Genomic DNA, 22,208 nt, shown 5'->3' with positions numbered 1-22,208 from the left:
TATATATTATAGTGTGATACTTAAAGTGACACTAACTCAGGAGTAAAATTTTAAAAATGCATTTTTAAGTTTTAACTCCTGAGTTTAGTTTTACTTTAAAGTAACTAAATTATACCTGCTTGTTTGAAGTAAAACCTTTTTGTTGTGAAACTTGCAGTTCAGCACTGATCTATAATACTTCCAAACTCATTACTTAATCTGTAGGCCCCCACCCCATAGTTTGAGCAATTCCCAGCCTAGATATATTTTTCCATTTGTTGTCTAGCACATCAAGTAATAATATGAGGTTCTTCCCTTTCTCATCCAGAGGCAGCAGTTGGTGATCCTCTGTGCTGCAAAGAAAAGCATTCACATTATGATGTTAGCGCTGTTCTTTCTACCATTGTGCTTTGAGCCCAGGCTAACATAATGGCATTCCCCCAGTGGGTGTGTCCAGGATGACCTATGCTCAAAAGAAGTGGTTGAATGATGCTGGGCATTGTAAAAACCCATAAGAGGACCATTGGTGCACTAGGATATGGAAAACTGGAGCATGGAGAAGCTGAGTAGTTCACTCAGAGACTAAGGGGGTGTTCAAAGAAGACAAAAAATCCTACTGTTTGGCATTAAGTTAAACATGTTGCATAGTTACATAGTATTTGAGGTTGAATAAAGACATAAGTCCATCAAGTCCAACCTATTGTGTGCATGTATATGGTTCTACTAATGTGTGCGTATGTATAGGTCCCTGTGTGATCTCATTTCTAAGAGTACCTGTACCCCTGTATATTACGGTCCCTAAGGAAATCATCCAAAAGCTTCTTGAACGATTCCACACTATTAGCTGAAATCACCGCCTGTGCCAGCGAGTTCCAGACCTTAACCGCTCTAACTGAGAAGAACCCCCTTCTCCCCTTGTGCTGAAATTTTTTCTCCACCTGTTTTAGGTGGCGGCCTCTAGTCTTTGTCATGGAGTTAATCGTAAAGAGTTTGTTGCTAATGTTGCTATCACCATTGAACATTTTGTACATGTGATGTGAGCTGGCAAATTCTATAAAAGTAAATCACTGCTAAGAATTTTAGGGTAAAATTGTTATTACCCTAGAATATTGTATATTTCACAAGTGCAATTTAGCAATTGCTAAATTTAATTTAACAGTATTCACAAAGTGTAAGTAGCCCTATTGCCTTTGACAATTTTTAAATCTATGCCTCTGTTAACATGACACAATGTATGTATATTTTCTTCTGGTGAGATTGAGGGATGAAGGATCTAAAGGTTATATTATAGATAGGCAGAGCCAGCTGTCACTCACGCAGCTGGGCGGATCCCGCCATCTACGTCGGGATCAGCTCCGGCTGCGGCGTCTCAGTATACCGTGAGCTGTAGCTAGTGGTATACTGAGCTTAGGGTAACGGGAGGACGTTAGTTTGTGTCCTCCCCTTACCCTAAGGAGAACTATGGGGAAAAACACTGACCCCATAGTTCTCTATTAACAACATCTCATATATTTGCCTGTAAAATCCATGGCATTCCAACATGATTACAAACTACAGAGTTTAATGTGCTTGATCAGATCTTTCATTAGTGCGTTTATTAGCAGGATGAGGGTAGAAAAGTTGGCACAGTTAATTAGACATAATTTCAATCAAACCAAAACAGTTAGATATTAATATTGTTTCTTATTGTCCGCTATCAAGTTAGTCAAACTTAAATATATGCAAAGCAATAGTGGGTGTGCACAAAACTTAAATAAGATGGCTTTTCTGGGTATTAGTAACTCAGGAAAATAGCAACAGTTTTGAATGATTCACAAAATTCTGCAAATATTATTGCATGTTTATTGGGTAGTCCAATAACCCTTGGCGTTGGCTGCCTATGCATGAATCATTATTTACAAGCAAGGCACCAGGTTAAAGCATTGTTTGTAAGAGGGACATTTGCTCTTTGAGCTAGTGTTACAAAGATATATTGGGTTAATGGCCTTTAGTGTTTCTATTTAGACATTAGTCAAAGTGGTACCCACAGTCATGGACACATGGTGGGCATTATTATTATTAGTATACAGGATTTATATAGCGCCAACAGGTTGAGCAGTGCTTTATAATATCAGGTAGACATTACAGTTACAATACAAATGAAGACAAGATGGTAAGGAGGGCCCTGCCCGTGAGAGCTTACAATCTAAAAGGGAGGGGCAAGTGATAAAAGAAGTGGTAGCTGTATGGGGATGAATTATTTGAGAAAGTAATTGTTCAGTGGTTAGGTTGAGGTGGGATAGGCTTAACTGAAGAAATTAGTTTTTAGGGATCGCCTACAGGCAGACAGAGTAGGAGATAAACAGAAAGGTTGGGGTAAGGAGTTCCAAAAGATGGGAGAAACTCTAAAGAAGTCCTGGAGGCAAGTATGGGAGGAGTTGACGAGGGAGCTGGAGAGCAGGAGGTCTTGGGAGGAATGGAGGGAACAGTCAGGGTGATACTCTGAGACGATGTTGGAGATATACATGTAGATATACATGCTATACACGATTATATCCATTATTGAGCCTGAGATCGCTTGTCTTTTTTAACATTTATCAATTAAATGGATGAACACTGATGTGAATCTTTACATTGGAGTGCTGGTGACATTTGCATATGTTATTGGATTCTGAGCTGCGCCATCCGCAGTCATTGCAAGCACCCATTTTCTTTGGAGAGTCCGGTAAAGAGTGCGGCAAGGCACATGGATTATTATTGGAGATATACATGGATGCAGTGTGGATGGCTTTGCATGTGGCTGTTAATATTTACAATTGTATCCTGGCTGCTCACAGCATCTGGCAGATGGAAGTATTTCAGCGATGGTTACTTTTGCAGTTCATGTGTCTGAATGCCAAGCACCAAAAACTGATGCTGGAAGATGTGAGAATGTGTTTCACAATAAACTGCGTCCTTTAGGAATACTTACATTTCACTATATCCACCAATTACTGTGGCACCATGGCACGCTTTGCGTGGTACACTTTCTTTAGCCAACAAAATTTTATTGTATAATAGGTTATAGGTTGACAGCTAAAAATGTTGACTAGGTTGACAGCTAAAATGTTTATCAAATGCCTAGCAGTATCATTCAGGTATGTATGATGCAATAAACTAACATGTAATACATTTAAAGCCTACTAATAGAGATCAGCTTCTTTACATATATTAATTTAAATATTTTTTTCCATTAATACTGTTACTGTAAATGTATTTGAAAACATGTATTTCTTTCCATTTGGCTTATGTCATTCATGTTAAAGTTAGTGTTTTCTTTTCTACAAAATGTCCATTTCAGGAGTATGGAGTGGAGCTGTCAGGGGGCTGTCATGTACATATAAGTCATCTTTTATGTGTAAGTTGTTCCTGCATTGGCATGTTGCAGAACAGCCAAAACATTTACAGAGTCACTGTTTGAAATAGTTTCCTGACTGCCAGTATCAGTGATAAGTGAAAGGTTTAAACTTGCACATCTTTGTTTATAATTTCTCCACAGAAGATGACTACAATTGTCTGGATGACCAAGTGATGAAGAAAATGGATGCAGGTCTGACACAACAACTCTTGACATTCATAGAAAACTCATGCATATTTTATATCTTTACTTCAATTATTGTTCTTGTCTTTATACACAGAACAGTCTTGTAAGCTGTCCCTGTTACTGACCACACTGCTATGTGCTATTACTAGCAAGCCTGTATTTCACGAATTGTCAAAGGTACTACTTAACAAAGCAAACATGCCAATGCTATTCCTAAGGGTAAAGGGGAACTCATCCCTGCGAATTTATCTTAGCAACGTCATGCAAATATAACAAAAAATTCTGTTTAGTAAGGTTATTGATTTTTAAATACCCATAGTGCCTTCCTATGCAATGCAACAGACCTTTCTGGGACCAGTCATATTCTTCATGGAACTGCTCCATAAGATCTTGGTAACTTAAAATGGTAACTCTCCACCAGGACTGACTCCATCCAGTACCTAGTTTTCTTCTCCAATGCTCAAACATCAGGTAGGATAGACTGTGATAAACATTTGTGCTTAAACAACAACGTTTGAGACAGGAAAAACTAATTGGACAGACTTTGTGATGAAGAGGATCTGGAGAAAGCTGTTTAATACTGGATTCACAAAGTCTGACAAGCACCCAGAGATCCACAGGAACTTGAAGTTCACATTCAGATCATGAGTTCAGGACCTTATATTACCACTGTGGGAGAACTTGATGCGCTAATCAGATAGGCTAACCTAATGGTTAGAACATCAATCTGTAGAAGATATCACAAGATTTAAACCATTCATATTCATAAATTGGCCGAAAGCATCAACTTTAGAAGTGGATAAAACAGAAATATCTAACTGCTATCTAATTAGTAGTCATGAAATACTTTAACTCAATATATTCAAAAGGCTACAGTGCTTAGCTAAATATCCAAAAGAAGGCATACTTCAAGTCTTGGGAATTAGGTGATCTTCTTTTTTCAACTTGGAATCGCTAAAGCAGGTCCATGTCTACCAGGTCTCAAATATCTGGACAGGAGAAACCCTGGGAACACACTTGTGGCACTATTGCCTTACAATTTTTAGAAGAGATGGGAAAAAGTGTGTTCAGAGTACAAAAAAAATCGAGTATACTTTCCATAATCTCACTTTTTTCCAATGTTTAGCACATTATATCCTTACCTAAGACACTCTGCCAAATGTGTACCACCTGTGGAAGATTGTATCCACTATTACCAATATGTATTAAATTTAGTTATTATTTTGAAAAGTAATCTGTCTATTCCTAATATAATGAATGTTATTATAGTTCTTTACTTTCATTCTTATAGTTTAAAAAATATATTATGAAAGCTGAATTAATCATACTGTCCCACCTAAATTATGTTGCTGAATAATGCAACTAATACTTTAATCAGAGAACATCAGTGAGAAACAGGTGTCTCTGCTCTGTTATCTTATCTCTTTTCCTTGGTCATTTGCTATGAAGATTCTTAAATAATTAGCTAGTGAGGTGTAAAGCTGTCCATACACCTACACTGTATATACACTGAGTGGCCAGATTATTATGACCACCTGACGTTTGTAGGCAAATTAGCTATAATTTCGCACTGAAGTTGCTAGAGGGCCAGACCATTATAAATAGGGAAGCAGGTTGTTTACCACGACAGTAGAAGTGATTTTTTTCTGCAGATATGGGTAAACAACGCGATTTAACAGCCTTTGAACGTGGGATGATTGTTGGCGCTCGGAGCCATGGAGCGAGTATCAGCAAAACAGCAGAATTTGTTAAATGTTCAAGAGCAGCTGTTGTTAAAGTGTTTAAAGACTGGACTGTCAGCCGAAAATCTGGGTCTGAACGTGCAAATTGTGGCCATCAGCGACTAGTCAATGTTAGGGCAGAACGAAGAGTGGTAAGACTGGTACAAGACAACAGAAGGGCAACAGTGCATCAAATTACTGCAGATCTTAATCAGGAATCCTCTCAAATGATCTCTGAATGCACTGTTCGCCGTACACAATGCATCGTATGGGATATGGAAGCAAAAGGCCTGTTCGAACACCTTTGCTGTCTGCAGTTAACAAGATAAAACGTCTCCAATTTGCACACGAACACAAGGATTGGACAGTCGAGCATTGGAAAAAAGTAATGTGGTGCGATGAATCACGTTTCCAGTTGCATCATGCAGATGGCAGAGTTAGAATTTGGTGGGAACAGCATGAAAGCATGCACCCAACATACATGAGTACAACCCTTCAAGCTGGTGGGGGCAGTGTTATGGTTTGGGGCATGTTTTCCTGGCATGATTTGGGCCCTTTAATTCGTGTGGAACAATGGCTGAATAGCACAACATACCAAAGTATCGTTGCTGATCAAGTTCATCCTATCATGTTGATGGCGTATCCCAATGGAGATGACTTCTTCCAACAAGACAACGTGCCATGCCACGGTGCTCGTATTGTGCAGGAGTGGTTTAAAGAACATGAGGGAGAATTTACCTTGCTTAGGTGGCCCCCACAATCGCCAGATCTCCATCCAATTGAGCCTTTGTGGGACGAAGTTGAAAGAGCCATCAGGCAGCTGGTTCCACAACCATCAAATCTCACAGAACTGGACAGTGCTATTCATCAGGCATGGTGTCAGATTCCTCGCATCACCTTTCAACATCTTGTGGAGTCAATGCCAAGAAGAATCGCCGCAGTATTGAAGGCAAAAGGTGGCCCAACGAAGTATTGATGGGGTGGTCATAATAATCTGCCCACTCAGTGTATATGTTCATTGGTTACCTATGCCTTTTTGATGGGTCAGTTTAGGGAAACAGATGTGTGTAAAGCTGGCCATACACCTTTTTGATTTTCTGCAGATTTTCTATGGTCAGATTGAGAAAGTGCAACAGATTCCTCCAGCTACGCTAAACTGTGTGGATTAAGGAATCTCCCGCTCGGCCAAGCTTCAGTATCTTGCTAGTCAGCCCGGCTGTCAAAATACCTGAACAATCTGATTTAATGCAGGCATTGTTCAGGTATTTTGAGAGCCAGCGTTAAGCTTAAAGTGACATTAAAGTCACATTCCCCCCCATGCTGCTTTAAGGACTTACCTTAAATGATGCCTCTTGATCCTATCATCTTCTTTCCAGTAGTTTTCAACAGTCCCTCCAGTGCTGGTGTCTCTGATCCAGTATAGACTGCTGTCTCTTCGTGTCCCACAGTGTCTGTCATGCATCCTGTCCCACGGTGTCTGTCAACATGCATGTCAACTTGTCTATAAAGACTTGGCTTTATACTCTATACACCTGTTTTAAGAAATGTTCAAAAATTACAAAAGTATTTTGATATATGTGATATTTGTTTTTTTCATGTTGTCTGTTCAGTGTAAACAAACGTATAGAACAGGGTCTGCCTTGTACGAGACATTTGTCTTTTTGTCTCACTTTTATCAGAACACTTGTTTCTCTTTATGCTGGCTACAGAAATAAAGAATGTTGAAGACACTTATCTTCTAATTCATTTGAATATTTCTTCAACACCCTACTAGGTAAGTATCATGAATGTTAACATCATGATTCTGGTTAGCAGAGTCATTCTGAGAGTCCTCAAGCCCCGTGTGGTCAGTATATAACCTAGGTTAGATGATTGAAATAAATGTCTGTACAAGCAAGACGCAAAGCTCCCGCATTGTGCATTCCTACAAAACCAGCAACAAAGAAAATGCAGACACCTCTTGCTTCTCTCGACAGCCATGTCAGAACCATGAGACCATATTGGACTGTGAAATATCCTGATCATATTCATGGCTCTAGGAAAGATATACATAATGATAGCTTAGGTCAAACACTACCAATGACAATGAGGTTGCATCTTTTCAAATAGTCAAAGAATTCACTTAGATCCTGAACAAGTAGGGTGGCTAAGAAGGAAACAGGCTAACAGGCTGACTGAAACTAACAGAACTACTTTACCAACCATTGACTGAGATCCATCTAGACCTTAATAAAACTGCACTGAATAGTGAAGTTATAACATTCTTTTCACCTGATTATGGCACAAAGAGTTAAACAAATTCTGATACAAGCATTGAAAGGATGCCTGGGCTTGTGGTCTTGGCCTATGTTTGGACTTAGCTACAGAGGTGTTATTTGCCTATCCCAGGACATAACTAAAGATTTGTCAGAGTCTTCAGCTTCATAGCAAAGATTTATGATTAGTGTTAATACTTGTTTTGGCAAAGTGATTGTGTCTTTAAAACACTGCAACACACTACACATAGGTGAAAGGGACATAGCAGCTTTCTCTATTTAGCATTAGAGATGAGCTTCAGCTTCAGGTCAAACATGAGATGTACCTGAATCAAAGTTATTTGCACTTCAAGAAAATGGTGAACCAATATGGCCGTTTGTGTCTGTACCAATCAAATACCAACAATTCTCTTCCGGGTCTCTGAACTGTTGTCTGGCGGAATAGATAGGGCAGTAATAGGATTATACTGCCCAATATTGTGCTAGTTCTCTCCCTATAAAGTCAGGGTTCTCAGCAGCCTTTGTTCAGTGTGTGTGTTAGAGGAGGTATGGCATAGTTAGGGTCCAATGCCATTCTGCAATGCTGTAAAATGTATTTCTGAGTTAGTGGCAGAACTACCAGTGGCGCAGCAGTCATGCACGCCCACAGCCCTGACAAGGCATCCCTCCACTCCCAGTGCGCTTTACATTTCCTAAACCGATAAATACATTCAAACTACTGTTACATAGACGGCAAAAGTGACAGACAGGGGCGGGGAGAAGCCGGGGAAGAGGCAGAGCGTGAGGGGGGCCAAGTCGCTGCACCATGGGCCTCTGGGTTGTACTTGCCCCCTGGGCTAAAAGTTGCCAGTCAGCCCCTGGTTAGGGAGAGGTCACAGAGTAATTTCAGGGACAGATAGGTGCTGCTGCTGATTGCTGAAAACATTTACACTGAATCACTGACACACTCACAGTGTGTTGAACTGACCTGTAGCAAATTGAACTGACCTGTTGCAAATTAGGGAGAGATAAAAAGAGTTTATGGGGAGAATTAGATGCTGCTGATTGCTGATAATTTACATTGATGCACAGGCATACTGGGTATTGGACATTTCTGCAGCAGATTAGTGAGAAATTACAGAGTGTTTCCAGGGAGAGTTAGATGTTGCTGAAAATGTCTATATTTACATTGCGTTACAGAAACACTGTGGGGTGAATTTATCAAAACTGGAGCAGACAGAAAATGGAGCAGGGCAACCAATCAGCTTCTCTCTTTCGTTTTCAAAGCTTAGCTGAGCAAACCAAAGAGAGAAGCTGATTGGTTACTATGGACAACTGCTTCCGATTCTCTCTGCTCCAGTTTTGATAAATTACCCCCCTGTGTTTGTACAGTCCTGCAGCAGATTAGGGAAAAATTATAGACTATGATGCTGATTTTTTTTTAAAGCTGGCTGGTGTGGGTCCTCTTGAAAAAGTGGTCTAGTGAAAATATTTAAAAACCGTGCACTTACTCACCACAATATTTTGGGGACTGTATCCAGTGAAATAAATACACTGGTTTTTTTTTAATGCTGACTGGCGTGGGTTCTGATGAAAAGTGGCAAAGTCAAGGTATTTAAAGACTGTGCATGTACTCACTATAATATTTTGTAGGCTTTTTCAGAGAAATAAATACTGTAAAATACTGATTTTTTTATTAAAAGCTGGGAGGTGCGAGTCCTATTGACAAAGACGCCTAGTGAAAGTGGTTAACACTTATCTCTGGTAAAATGAAAAACCTCCCCCTCGCAGTGGAACTACCCCACACTGCAAGGGTTCACTGCTCGTTTATGTCTAGGGGACCTGTGTAAAGCAGTTTTCTTACCTGATTCCCTTAGCTTGATGACTGTGGTAAGTAAAACTTCTTTATAAAATCCCCTAGACATAAATGAGCAGTTAACCCTTGCAGTGCAGGGGCAGCCCCACTGCAAGGGGGTGTTTATTTATTAATGATCAATTTATGAAAACATTTTACAGAGATACAGTTTCAGAGTTCATAGTGTAATACATTGATATCATTGATTGCGCAGCACGCACAAGGCACTGTGCCTTGTGAGCCCTGATTGGCTAAAGCCTTGCACCTGACCACGGGTCAGGTGCAAGACTTTGCCCGATCAGGGCACAGAGAACTGTGAGAGCCATGAATGGGCAAAGTCCAATGATGATGACTCTGCACAATCATGGCTCACCCTGTTACAACTGTAAACAGTTGGGCGGATCTAGCTGTCACTTTTTTTATTTACAATTTATGTAAATTTTATTTAACCCTTTAGTGAATGGGTAGGGGTACACCTTACTCATTCACAACGGGGGAGGCGGCATCTGGGTGCCCCTTTATTAAAGGGGTACCCTGATGTGAATAAGCCCCCCTGCCCGCACCCCCACAACCAACAGGCTTGTGGGGAAGAGGTTATTGTCCTCATCAGCACGGGGACAAGATGCTTTTTCAGGGGCGACTTTAAGGGGGAAGCCCAAACGTTTTTTTTTACATGGGGTCCCTCCTAAATATTCCTACCAGACTTTAAGACCTTAAGGGTCTGGTATGACTTTGAGGGGGAACCCCAGTTTACAAATAAAATTAAACTGCACGCTTTAAAAAAAGTCTTTTTTTTTTCTTTAGAAATTTCAGTTTTGCTGCAGCAGGTTCTATACATCGTACAGATGTGCCACTTTAGAGGCAGGTTAGGGGGACCCCCCAGGCACAATATTTAAAGGATTTTTTTCATTTTTATTGTTACCCTTTAAGTGATGTTACAATCACTGCTCCTTTAAAAACTGTATTTTTTAAAAAGTTTTTTTTAAATTGATTCCTGTCTTCCAGGGCAGTACCTACATCCCTATACACTTTTTATGGCCAATAACTTGCAAATAAGCCCTCTTAAAGGGGACAATTGCTTTTGAAAGTTCTACCCCCATTGACTTGCATTGAGTTCGAGTTTGAATTCAAACTGTTTGGATGTTCTAAAGTTCAAAATCGAACCAAACTCGGGCCTGTTCGGCCTATTACTACTAAGTACCAGGGGCAGCATGGCAGAGGTGACAGGGGAGGAGGTGGCGGTGGAGCAGGCCGGGCCCCGGAGGAGACAGCAGGGCCAGGTAAGGAGCTGCGTGTGCAGGGAAAGGGACCCCGACCAGAGAGCCCACCTTAGAGAGTCTCAGATGGGCTTTGCAGGATCTATGGTTGGCTCTGCAGGGTCACTTTCAGGTGGGCTGTGAGGGGTCTCTGGTCTATGGTGGGCTCTGCGGGGGCCTCAGGTAGGTCCTGAGTTCATGTGCTGATCCGAGTGTGTTACTAAGTTCTGAGTCCAGTGCATGCACTGAAACTCCCCTCCCTGATCGCTCTTTGGTGAAGTCCGCTTAAGACCAAGCTCCGCCTCCTGAAAAACCCCTTCCTGCATGTACAGGAAGGTACCAACGTACAGGGGGGCATACCAAGTGCTGCACTGCACTTATTATCAACAGCAAAAACAGTGGTAGACCTAAGGAACAAAGGGCCGGTGCAAGATTTTATCTTGGGCCCCCCTCCTAAGAGTGGGGGGTGGATCTCACTGGCCCCCCCTGCCATTTAGGCAGTTCAGAGTCACCATTGGTGATTGGGTGTCCTCTTTTTGTATTGTATGTGGGTCCTGTCAGCAATGGAGTCTGCAAGCATCCACCTCCCTCCAGCAGATAATTTTTCCAGCTGGAGGGAGGTGGATGCTTGCGGACTCCATTGCTAACAGGACCTACATACAATACAAAGAGAGGACACTCATTTTATCAACACTCTGTGGGTGTGGGGAAGTTGTATTCAACAACCAAATGGTGATTCTAAACTGCCTAAATGGCTGAAATTCTACTCGGAGGGTCTGTACTCGGACACTGGATGCAAAGTGGGCTCCTGTTATTCGATCTCCCCAGAAATCCCCTGCTGGAACACTGTGCATACTGTTATGAGCTCCACCACTTTACCTTTGCCCTACTATCCCTTCTCTCCCATCAATCTGCTCCCGTGATTTGCGGGTGTTGGATGAACTAAGAGCCATGAACTGTCAGGACTCCTGAGGAAGCGATACCGCAAAACGCGTTGAGTCTGTACAATTAAGTACATTATTTGTTTCATTGATATAGTCAACTGTGTATGTCATTAATATATATTTGATCACAACAAACAAAATGGACGCATGGCAATTTTTGTTTTTATGAACATTTTAATGTATATTCATATCAATACATTTTTTAATTTTAGATACATATTGTCATTTAGTTCTTGGCACCTCGAAAGCCCCAAGTTTGTTTTTTATGTTTTTTGAAGCTGAGATTTAATACTTGGCTGTGATCATTTTAAAAACATCTTGCTGCAAATTAAAGGAGAATTTTGGGGAGAGTGAAATACAATCGTTCCCATAATTAGAGCCAACGTGTGACACTGAAGCTGTCACACGTCGACTCTATAACTCAAGAAGTGAGCTACCTCATACCACTGATTGCTCAGTTCCAATCATCTCCCTTCAGACTAGAGGGATGGACAGTCCTGACCGGAAGGACGGACAGGGGAGGGGGCGGGCACATCTGACTTTGCTTCTAGAGAGGCAGAGCCAGCTGTCAATCAGGCAATATTGTCTGTATCCTTCCTGGCTGCAGCATAGCTTTGCGCTGCCAGCATATAGCGGGCAATAGCCCGCTATATGCTGAGTTTTGGGTCACAAGAGGACATTAGTATATGTCCTCCTGTGACCCTAAAGAGAACTATGGCAAAAAAGGTTGGTCCATAGATCTCTTTTAATTAGATAATGACCAGTTCTTTTGAAAGGTGTAACCCTTATCTCAGTTAAGTACAATGTAAAATGATAATACCCCATTAAAGGGCTTCTCATACCATCACAAACTCAGAATTGTTTTATTTTTTACTGTATTTGTTTTACTTTTCTTCCACTGGAAATAGCATACTGAGTGCAGGATCATTAATCCACAGGCTGTGGCCTAGTATTAAGGGGTGGCACCTAGACACTCAGGACACTTAAAAGTTAGGTCTGTATATACTTTTGTTTTACTAAAAACTGGCTGGTGTGGGTCCTGTAAAAAAAAAGTGGCCTAGTAAAAGTGTTGAAATACTGTGCACATACTCACTACAATATGATGGGGGCTTTTTACAGTTAAATAGGCACACCATGATGCTGTATGTTTTTATTAAAAGCTGGTTGGTGTGGGTCCTATTAGAAACAGTGGCTTTGCAAAGTGTTTAATGTGTTTATTGTCATTACAATATTTTGGTAATTAAAACATTCTTGTATGTGTTTTATTTCTAAAAAAAACAATGGCAAACAGCCATCCTAAATACAAATACATGCAATGCTTCTGAAAAAATGCACAGAGGCATGGGTCATGTAATGTGATCAAGATTCAGAAAGATCATGCTTCTCTTATAATTAAAAACATGGTTCTTCACTCCACAGTAAATCAGGGTAGTGCAGGGGCTCTTAACCTAAAAAGAACAGAAGGCAATGGTAAGAGGGTAATAGATGTGGTAGTATGAGAAACAATGAGGTATTATTTAATTTACTGCCTCTGAAGTAGATTTCAGATGAGCTAAATATAACCATTCTGCATGAATTTGGAAGCTGTTTTCACCAAACCCTCTCAGGGTAGATTAACGTTTTCGCTTTCCTTCAGTCTATCAGAATGGGGATTTGCAGACAACAGCTGCAACAAATTCCCTTGACTAAGAAGAATTACAAGTATTATCACCTAGATCATTAAACTGGGTTCATAGATTGCAGAATGCCTTCAATCAATTTATCCAAGATAACTTGAAGCCAGATGGACCCCCTCCGTGAAAACTTGACTTAATTGGCCAATAAGTGACTGAAAAAGGTGAATGCAATTTGATAGAATTACAAGCTGAGCAACTGATTGCTGTTAGGAGAACAGCTCTGGCTAGAATGCAGGTCAGACCTTTTGGAGAGGGCTAACTTAATGTCCACTATTAAATGCTGCTGTGAAAAATGTTAGCACGCTTGGTGCTCAGATGTAAGGCATATACAGGTCACCCCTTATCTGATGGAGAGAGGTGGATGTACACATTTATCATTTCTTTGGCCTCATTTCTGCCTAGGTAACAGCCCTAGACTCACATCCGTTGTCAGTTTCATTGTTTTCTATATTCTCTTCATTTTATTGGCATAACTAAAGTATTATCTTAGCAATGCAATACATCTTTCCCAGAAAAAACACTTTTCTTCAATGATGTCCCGAGAGTATTTTTCTGAAAGGTTAAAACTCCAGCAAGTGAAAAATGTATAAATTATTTTGTTATTATTTTCGACTCATTGTAGCCCCTGCTGTAGAGGAAGCAAATGTTACCCCTCCCCAGTAATTTATCCTTTAGAACAAATACTTTAGGAAAATGTCACCCTTTGAATATTTAACTCAACATCATTCTCCATCGGCAAATATTTGCCTTGCTTCTTGTTGAAACAACCAATCCTTATGGGAATTTAGCCAGACAATATATTTTCTGTTAAACACTCCCAATGTTCTAAAGAGTGTAAACTAGAAAAAAAAAAACAGTTTATCTTTACCTAATTATGCAGTAGTCACGGGATAATGCTTGTCCTAAGACTTCTAATCAACAGATTGTGAGGCATAGTTAACAGCCAGAATGGGAGCCCTTTGCATCCATCTACAAATGTCACTGGATTTTATTTTTAAAGAGATCATATTTGTAATGTAAAATTACCTCCCTTCATGCCATGACGTATAAACCTTTTTCAGGGTCTTGAAAGCATGTCACATACAAAATAAAAGGAATTTCTTTCCACATCAGTACAGTATGGATTGCCATGCCACATACTATGATTTTTATGATGGTGCTTATTAATATATCAAACCACTGGTATGTTTTACTATAGAAATATAGATACACTGAGCATATAAACAGAACAAGGAAAAGTGTTATCTTGTTATCCATCAGCGATGAAAGATATGTCAACAAATAGTGTTGTCAGAATTCAAGGTAACTTAAAGGTGATATGCTGGACAGGTGATAAATCAAGGCCATATAAGATAGCAGAGAAAGGTGTAATGTGTACCAGAAACAGAATGCCATTAATTTTACTTCCACATCTAGAGAATATCTAATAGAGTCTCAGTAGTCCTACTCATGGTTTCTATGGATATTTGAAAATGTTTAAAGGAAGTGTTTTGTTATTAAAGTGCATTTAACATTTCTATAGAAAGGATCTACTATAAAATAAAACACATGCTGTATTATTTAGATAAGCTGAACAAACAATACATCCAATCAACATCAGACAGCATAAAAAAGTTTATGAAGATGGAAGATTAAGGGGGTTATTCACAAAGCTGCCGAAGGCAGCCGAGTGAATGACCCAGCCGAAGCGAAGTGAACGCTGTTCGGCTATTCACTTCAACCTTGTATGGTTGATTTCAGCCGTACCTTGGCTAAAATCGGCAATACATCGGCTGCCTTCGGTATGCCGAACATGCTATGCATGGTCGGCTGAGCCGAAGTGCAGAACGAGTTCGACTCAGCCGAACCAACATCTGGATCGGCTGAGTCGAAGCTCCGGCAGCTCACTCGCTGCTGTTCGCCCCTATTCTCATAAGGACTGAATGGCTGAACGGCTATTCTGCTCAGCACCTCCAAAGTAGCGAACAGAATAGAAAATAAGTGAAAAGAATGAAAAATAAAAAGTGGAAAAATAGGAAAATTAAAAATATATATATATTTTAAAGAAAAAAATAATTTAAAAAAACGCAGAACGCCAACCCAACCGCATGCGACAGACTCCCGCCGCATAATGAAGCATCTGACAGGTGCCGGCAAAAGAAAAACAATTGAGCGGAGCTAGTGGTGACCACAAGCTCCGCCCAACTGTTTCCTATTGGCCGGCAACCTCCCAGAGCCTTCTAGCAGGTCCTGGCCAATGAATAACAACTGGGCAGAATCAGCGGTGAAGACACATCCGGCTCCACCCAGGTGTTATTATTTAATGACAGATCAGCGTCCCCAGGTCATTTTGGGACACTGATCTGTCACTACAACTGGGCGGAGAGAGCCGTGAGATCACGACTGGCTCCATCCTGCTGTCATTTGCGTGGAGATCGGTCAGTTTCGGCTGACCTTTCTCCACGTTTTGGCTCTCACTTCAGCTCAGTCAAGCTGAAGCATATACCTTCAGCTTGGCTGAACCGCTTGGCTGCCTTCAGCTGCTGTATGGGTTATTGTGAATAGCCAGTACAGCAGCCCTTCGGTTCGACTGAATCGAAGGGCAGAGGCGAAGTGAGCCGAAAGATCAGACGAAGCTATGGCTGGATCCTTTGGCTCTTTAGTGAATAACCCCTAAATGTTTAGAGTTGTGTTGTTATTCTTAGCATCTGTAGGTTTGGATTTTGGGCAAACTATATACTGTAGGTCTGGCCCCGGGTAAGCACAGCTGGTAAGGTTGCCACTGACTGGACAACTTACAAATTCAATACTAGAGATGAGTAAATCGGTGAACCCAGCAAAAAATCTGCTAAGCCTGAACATAGCGCCAAATCAAGGACAAGACTAAACAGTGCTTAAAAGCAAAAGACATATTTTAGCAAACTAGAAACTGCATTTTAAAATAGAGAAAACTCTACAAAATACAACAAGTTATGAGCGGGCAAGGAGCACTTCAATATTTGAAGATTGCTGAAAAAACAACCCAGGCCTAGGCAGAAGTATTGAAATGTGAGGGAAATCTATTAAATCACTGCACAGCATAGAGATTAGAGAGCAGCCACCGAAATATGCAGTGCAAGAACTAAATCCACCCTCATCCTTACATTTAGTAAGTATATTTTGAAAGTGCTCTTATCACCTAAGGCAATGAAGGCAGCCATTTTGCAGGTGAACAGCTTTTGTGTCTCCAATATAATTGGCATAGGTTTTTCAGAAGATCATTTGTATTATGACTGCATAAAATAAAGCCACACATAAAGGAATGTCACCTTATAAGTAACAGGTATCTTGAATAAAATAACAAAGAATTAGGTAATTACATATTAACAGTATAATACATAAATTAATTGTTGTGAAATCTCACAGCTTTTATAGTGGAACGTGGCAGTCGATTTCTCTCACTTCACATAACACTTTATGTTATGTCTACATGTAGACCATTACATAATATTGTGAAAAATACAAGGTCGTTGGTCACAGCTAATTCTCCCAGCCTATATTTAAAGTGTATGCAAAGGCAAAACCAGTAAAACCAATACAAACACACCTGGCACCATCACTAAGGATTTTTGCCCATTTTCAATTATAACAAACCTCTACAATTACCTTTTACTAATCCTTTTATCCAAAGTCATGTGACTACTTGTTCCCTCTTCTGCCCACAGCTTGGAAGGCTAGGGGTGAAGACTGCAGAAGATGCTCAGCGGTTTCCAAAAATGTGAGATCAATCACAGACATGAGGGAGATACAAAGACAGACACAGAATGAGACAGAAGGAAAAAAAGGGAGGGGAGGGGGAGGTGGGTCCAGCCCTTCCGAATACATCTCCATAAAGCTCCCTGGTGCTAACACCTCCACATGAAAGGGAAGGTGTTATGTAGTCCTAACACACTACAGTGAGCATTGTTATCTAGGACAAAAAGTGTGTTAATGGTAGGATCACCAGGTGAAACTATGTGAAGAAAGAAAACTAATGCAGCTGCCATATCTAAGAGCTGTTAAGCTGTAGTAAAATAAATGCTTATTCTAGGGTTTATATACACACTGGTGTGTGTATATATCATTCAGCTCATTTTAATCATTTATGCCTCCGGTCATAAGGATAGTTTAGCAGATTAGAAATATACGTTGATACTAAAGACGGGAAATGTGTCTTGAAACCCATCATATATAGCAAACCCCCTTATATCTGATATAGCAAAAAACGAAATGTTTCCAAATAGAGATATAACTACCCAGGACTATAACTCATCGTGTTGATCATGAGTGGCCAGTTTGCCCTCTAACCCCTTACTGATGTAGCCTGTAGTCTGTCATTAAGCGACGGATCAATAGTCACCTCTTAATGACTAATCCTCCTGGCTTCTGTTTAAAAATTTTTAAAAAGCCAGCAGGAATCCTGAGTGATATCATATGATGATCAAATATGGCCAATGTCATCACCCTGGTTCCGTGGCATTCTGTTTACATTTCAGCAGTTTTGGGGACCTGTCCTTTGTGATGGGAATAGCAGAATAGCAGCAGCATCATTACAGCGAGGTTTTGTCCCAGCAGGTCCTCATAGTCAGACATTGCTCATTGTAACTGATGTGAAAATTTCAACCAATTGTCAGCCCGATACAGTTTCTGTGTATACTAATGCATTGTCCTTAAGGAAAAACTTTGGGATTACCACTATGTGCTTCCAAGCTGGTGATTCCTACAGTTTGTTTTCTATGTCATGTGGTTAACAATTTGCCTTCTTCATGTGTAAAAATGTTTACATCCAGAAAAGGACCCAGGTGACCTGAAGGAAGCAGCAGAGGAGATGGCAATAGCAGTGAACAGAGCAGCAACCGACAGCCGAGATTGGTCTGTGCTGGAGGAGGGCACACTTGTAAGGCAAGTGTGCCATAATTCTTTTTTAACTTTACTTCCACTTTAACAAGCAGTGGAATCAATTTTACATACATTTTACAAAAAAAGTCAACATATGTGCTTATCTTTTGAGTTAGTGAGCCATACCCTGAGACTATCGGCCTTCCTTGAGGACATTTATAGTCCTTGTGTATTTTAGATACTGCATAGAAGAACATAGTGCTAAGTTGCAGCACTGTAAGGAATTCTGCAGATGGACCACCTATAACTCCTTTAGTTAGGGTCTTTTCTATCAACTAAAAATTTCCTATTGATCCTCCTGAATCAGCCCATCTGACATATTTCTTTGTTATTCTCCATTCATAAGAATTACACCCTTATCCAATGCTTTGCTAACTACATTTCTACGCTGTTCCAAGCTCCAGAGAGCTTCTCATTGAAAAAAAGGTCAGGTTATCATTTTGGATCTTGGGTAACTTTTTCCTGTTAATCTCCTTCTTCATAAAAGTAAATATTGCAGTATTCTGGGACTAGAATGGGAATGTAGGTGATTTTTGTCTATTTTTTTATTGTTTTGTACTTTCCTGTGCTGGGACCTCTATATTATCTTTCTCTTTTTTGTTTTGCATAATATTTATATATATAACAATACAGACATATAAACATGTAAACATCCTGTTAAAAGACTCTCCCAGGGAGAAATCCAATCAAAAACAGAAGAGAAAGATATTCATAACTTCTTCCTAAAACAGCCACCATACATTTTACCTTCCCATTGATATTAAAATATATTATCTTATATTATCTTTCTCATCCCAAAGTGTATTCCTCTTTCCAAAGCTCATTCAAATCTCTAAGGTCCCTATATTCTTTTTGGTTCGATCTTTTAAATTAAGGGTATTTTCTGATGAACTTGCCACCTAAATAAGGTGCTATAACCCCTCCTAAATCTGACATAGAAGTGAGAAGTGAGAGATGTAATATTTGAGGCATTGGCTATTCTATTACAAGGTATCAACCCAATAGTGAAGATTTGCTAGGTTATAAATAACATTGAGAAAATAGCAATGCACTTTCGCGTGAGGGTGTTTAGGCACTTCTGTGACTATAGCCTTATAGCAATATATCTTTAGTGTGAGATCTAAGGCACGGCTGGTACTGACTGCTAGTCTTACCTTTGTTTATATTTAATTTTGTCTCTTAGTAGCCTGGTCTGCCCTCACCATGCTAGATGGTTGGCTGCTCTGGAGAAAGTGTGGACCGGAAGTGATGCCACACCGACGCATGAAATTACTTCACGCACAGGCTAGCCATGGGGAAGATTCACATTGTATGTTTGGTGAGAGGAGGGAGTATTTAAATGCTGTGGGCATGTGTGTAGTGACAGTATATAGCTATGGAGCAGGTCATACCAAATGTTTGCCTCAGACACAGGTGGATCCCTATGCCTGACATGCCTCTCAAACTGTTTTGGTTTTGTTTTTGTTGATGGGGATAATTTGGCAAGAGTAGGTGGATAGATATGTTCTGTTTCACAGAATTAATATGCATTGTGTGTATGGTTTCTAGTGATCCCCTCTTACTACCTGACTATGCTAATGTGGAAGACCCTGAGACACAATTGTATGCTATACTGTTTGTGCATCATGTGCTATCTTATTGTTTTATTGTATTTTGAAAAAATTTAATAAAATACTTTGAAAGTTAAATGCTGTGGGCGCATTAGCAGAACAGGTGTAACTTGATTTCAGAAAGGAGATCTTTTCCCCAAAAGGTTGCTGGTCTACACCTTCATTTGTTCCACCTATGGCTTGTCTTATCTAATTTTGTATAATTTGTGTCAGCTATGGATGTTTCCAAAAATGCCTTTTATATGACTGTTATACTGCCATAGCCTTAGTCAGTATTATCTGTCTAGCTTAGTTGGGCAAATGTGGAATAAATATCAAACATACGGTATATCTATATGTATAGAGATTACTGACTTACCATGCCCTTTTCTGTACTGTGTGTCTGTGTGGAGGTGGTCATCTTGGTTGTGGCTATTTATATCTAACAATATACACATTTTTGAAAACGTATTGTGGTGTGCTGACTTTTTAACCATTTAATTGCAAGTTGGATAAAACTTTTTCAGGATACGCCTCATGTTATTTTTCCATCACCCTTTTCTATTTTGTTCCTTGATATCTATGCTATTTAAGGTGTTTGTAAGCCGTACTTTACTGATTGTGAGCTTTGGTGACATCACTACTGTGCTGTTCACTGCTCTTCTTGCTAGAGGTTATAAAATGAGGAAGCCAAACCCTGCCTCTACGAAGATGACCACCTCCACACAGACACACCTTACAGAACAGGGCATGGTAAGTCAGTAATGAGGGAAAGATCAGCTGCAGGGAGTACCTAGTGCTTTGCCCTATACCCGCTAGTTTTGGGCACACCTTCTAGAATTTAGTTCCTTTTTAAAACTGACTATTTGTCTAAAAATAGTTTAGTGGGTAAAATGGCTTTTTTGACTGTTTATAGTTTAATAGACCATTTCAGGGGTTTTGTTCCAGTTTGTCAAGTCAGATTGCACTCAAGAAGGGTTCTGGTAAACTGTTTTCACCATTTGTGACTGTTTTTAATGTTTTATGAATATGTTGAACATTTTGCTCGGGCCATGTTTCCTTGGGCACTCTAGTTAATTACTTATTCACAACATTCCTCGTTCATCCCATGCAAAATGTGCTGGGCATTAATTCTGATTATGTACAAAACCCACCTGCAAGGAAGAAATTCTGCATCAGTAATGCTGATAAAATGAGATGCTCTCCTGGGGCTTGGCAGGAAAACTGGATACTGGACAGAATTAGAAGCCTGAAGCTAAGGCTATTCATAATGTCATTAACATAAAGGCAATTAAATGCGTTTTTAACCTAGCACCCTTTATTGTTATTAATGAACATTACAAAAACTCAAGAGAAAAAGTTGGTAATTATCACTGCACCGAGCAATGCGATAATGTGTTTAAATATAAAAACAAAATAAATGATTATTGTTGGTATTTTTGCAAGCTTAAACCCTGAGGACCATCTCAGTCAAATTTAATCACACAACTCTACACCAAGAGGGTTAATTAAATGAGGCCTTTACCTTCAACTGGCTTGGTGATTCAGCTTAACATTAAATATACCAAAGGAAATGTAAATTTCTAAATTATTCTAAGTAGTTCCTTTTACTTCTAGGTCAATTGTTAAAGCAAAAATGCAAAATAATTCTCTTTTTTTCTGCTTGTACAAAAGTAGTAGCCTTTGAATATGTATTTTTACTACGGAGATGCTGTATATAAAATATGCGATATGTTTACTTGTCTGTATGTGTGTAAACAATCTAAGCTCCAGCAGTGTGTGAGTGTTGACTGACCAGTTAACCATTTCCACTGTCACACGGTAGCTCCCATGTATTTTAACAGAGACATGCACTGTTCACAGCATCCACTGTTGTCATTCTGACCTTCACAAATGTATTTATTACTTGCTGCTGTGCCCAGACAGGAATGTAACAGATTACACAGAGGCAGAGTTCATTTAATTTCTAATTAAAGCATTCAGATGAATGTTTAAACGCCACAGTTTATCCACCAAGAACAAGTGGACCGGGAATTAGCTGGTGGTAACTGGGGCTGCGTGGAGGTATAGACTTCAGAGGAGGCACCACAAGATATTGGTTCCCTGAAGGACACTGAAAGTTAGGATCACGGAGAGTCAGAAGACAATCTGGGACCCAGAAGAGACACAAAATACCCATGGAAATGGAAACATCAGAGGCTGATGTGCCATGGGGTGACACCATATACTAGCGAGGCAGGATACTCCAAGGACTCAGAAGAAACAGATTCAAATAGAAAAAGGACAGATGGGGGCACATCCGCAATTTGAGTCCAAAACAATAGTTTATTTGAAAAGGTCAGTTTGGTGAAACAGCCAACGTGTTTCGGGGTTTGCATAATCCCAATTCATTAGGGCTAAAAAGACAAATAAAGACATTCTAATGACTATGCACAATTTGTAGATATAGTAAAATTTAAATGTAACTAATAATAATTTTAACTTAAAACTTCATCT

The sequence above is a fragment of the Nanorana parkeri genome, unplaced genomic scaffold, assembly GCF_000935625.1.
Source record: "Nanorana parkeri isolate BGI_ZX_2015 unplaced genomic scaffold, ASM93562v1 scaffold447, whole genome shotgun sequence".
Lineage (NCBI taxonomy): Eukaryota > Metazoa > Chordata > Amphibia > Anura > Dicroglossidae > Nanorana > Nanorana parkeri.
This window is presented reverse-complemented; position numbering follows the sequence as displayed.